The sequence below is a fragment of the Osmia lignaria genome, unplaced genomic scaffold, assembly GCF_051020975.1.
Source record: "Osmia lignaria lignaria isolate PbOS001 unplaced genomic scaffold, iyOsmLign1 scaffold0075, whole genome shotgun sequence".
Taxonomy (NCBI): Eukaryota; Metazoa; Arthropoda; class Insecta; order Hymenoptera; family Megachilidae; genus Osmia; species Osmia lignaria.
Window position 1 is genome coordinate 42,501 of NW_027478216.1, and position 2,500 is coordinate 45,000.

General features: G+C 44.2%; 1 non-coding gene across 1 annotated transcript; it reads right to left on the reverse strand.

The window, feature by feature from the left end:
• Nucleotides 1–900: 900 nt before the first annotated feature.
• On the reverse strand, nt 901–1,055 carry LOC143307762 (5.8S ribosomal RNA). Its single transcript, XR_013064840.1, has one exon. It is a non-coding gene; the product is annotated as a 5.8S ribosomal RNA (ribosomal RNA).
• Between the last annotated feature and the right edge of the window lie 1,445 nt (nt 1,056–2,500).

Consider the following 2,500-nt stretch of genomic DNA (forward strand, 5'->3'; position numbering starts at 1 on the left):
TTCGCTTTCCTCTCTTTTGTTACACAGTTTCAGACTACGATCAGGGGTACCGAAACGCTGTATTGATTGTAAACAACCATTTTTATCTTGGAGCGGAGCGTTCCTTTACTCGTTAGATTTGTCTTGTCGCGTGTGTATTCGCTTTTTCGACGCTTTTTAACCATTTAACTTGTTTAGCGAAGCTAAACGCACAGACAGACAAAAAAAAAGGAACAGCATCGCGCGTCAAACAGCGACGACCCATCTGAAGCGATCTTTCATTTATACACCGTTTGTAAACAGAGAGATGTATAAAGCGCGGGGAATCATTCGAAACCCTGGGGCTATTCGAGCTTGCATTTCAGCAAATTATCATCTCAAACATTTCACTCGTTTGCTTTTTCTAAATTTATAGGAGAGCTTCTTTCGTTTATTTTTGACACACCTTTCGTAAATATCGTTTCTGGCAACGTCAGGAGCGTGGATTTCTACAAGTGAACAATCGCGCCGATCCGATAACTTCCAGCAGGATGGAGAATCTTTATAGATTATCTTCCGAGAACTCGGTGCTTTCACGGGCGGTCGTTTATAAATTTTAACGAACGACTCGCGCGCCGTGACGCACTTGCGCTAGTTCGAAGAGATATTTCGAAATTTGTTTCTCTCCTTTAACGGCCTGCATTTAGTGTATCGGTTGCGATTTTCGTCACATCGTTTCCACGACAAACGCCGACGAACTGCCCAACTATCGCTCGTACGTTGCGACTCTTTCTTTGTTTATCGTTCATTCATTCTTTCAATTTCGTTCGATAATCCCGCTCCGAAACGTTCTACTTTCGTTGAACGACGGCGAGATGTTTAGAAAGAAATGAATTACTCTTTTTTCGAGAAGCAAACGCAAGCAGTCTTTTGTTAAGAAAACGACCCTCAGCCAGGCGTGGTCCAGGAATTGTATCCGTGGACCGCAATGTGCGTTCGAAATGTCGATGTTCATGTGTCCTGCAGTTCACACGTTGACGCGCAATTAGCTGCGTTCTTCATCGACCCACGAGCCAAGTGATCCACCGTTCAGGGTAATCGTAAAATTTTGTATTTCAAACTCTTTAGATCTTTAGAGTGTTATTTTCATTATTAACACGCATCACATTCGATACCCACATCACTCTCCCACCCGGCGCGTGCGGGAGAGCGAATTCGGGCGTCGCCAACGTATTTGTTTGTTTGTTCGATCGTTGACGACACGATCGCGTCCAAGGACGGAAACCGTCGGAGAAACGCCCAGTGGCACGCTCCTCTCGACGGTCGGGCGTAAAGTACATTTAAAAACCTTGAAAAGTACGAACGCACACAAGGAATGCGAGCGCGCGTCCTGTCGCTGAATCGTGGGTTGCGAGATTCGAACAGACACACGGCCGGCGACGATCGGTCTAACTAATGGACACATAGTTTTTCAAAGACTCGCTATCGTCGCTTCTCAGCCGGTCCGTAAACAACACACATCGATCAGGCGGACGCACGAATCTTACCACGGTGCGTGTTTCGTAGATTCCAGGTTACCCGCAAGTACCTCTCTCTCCCTCTCGAAAGAGGAATCTCGATCCGTCCTTTTTGGACAATGGAGAAATCTTTTTATCGCAACACGGATGGCAAAGAAACAACCAAAGCGTAGGAGCGTGGGGACGAGAGCGACGAAAAGAACGTCGCGAAAACAAAGTTTCGACGGTTGCTCGTTCTAATACATCGTAGTTTCAACTCTCTCAGTTTTAACCACTCCTAGACGCTTCGTAAACTTTTAACAATTCTTCGCCTCCGCGAGTTTCATTTCGAATAGAGCGAACGCAACACGGACCAAAAAAACTCCGGTGATGCCAGATCATTTAGCAAAGATCAGACGGCGGGTCATCTGTATTCCTTTTCTCTCTTTTTTATATCTTTCCATTTAACTAGGGTGTCGCAACGACGGGTACATTTATATATTTATATATATTGTATTTCAATTTTAATGATCCTTCACTTTCGGTTTGTAATAATATGATCCTTCTTTCATTTCGATCCTTCATATTGTAGGTTAACCAACAGAAGTTTGTTTTTTTACGACTTGTATTTTTGTGGTTTGTTTGTTTGTTTCTTACGACTTGTTTGTACCCGATCAAGTAGACGACGACCCATAAGTATAAGTTAGAGAGATAAAGGTCGAGAGACCTCACGCAAGCGTCTTTTACTTCCATTCACATCAGCCAGAGAGAAATGGTCCGGCGTCGTGCTCTTTGGCGCCGTTGGTCGCACAGTTTTTTTGCCGGCGGTTCCGAACGGACGGGAGAAACGCGATGAGTAATCAAAGCGACCTCCGCACGTAACCGTGTCGGTGTAATTTTACCGCATCGCAGCGTTTTGGTATTTGTTTCTTATTGGCTCGAACCCGAGATTTATGTGTTTTGTGTCATGTATATGGTATTATTTATTATATCTTTCTCGTTTTGTATAATTTTTGGTCCGAGCTCAATAAACTTTTATATCGCTT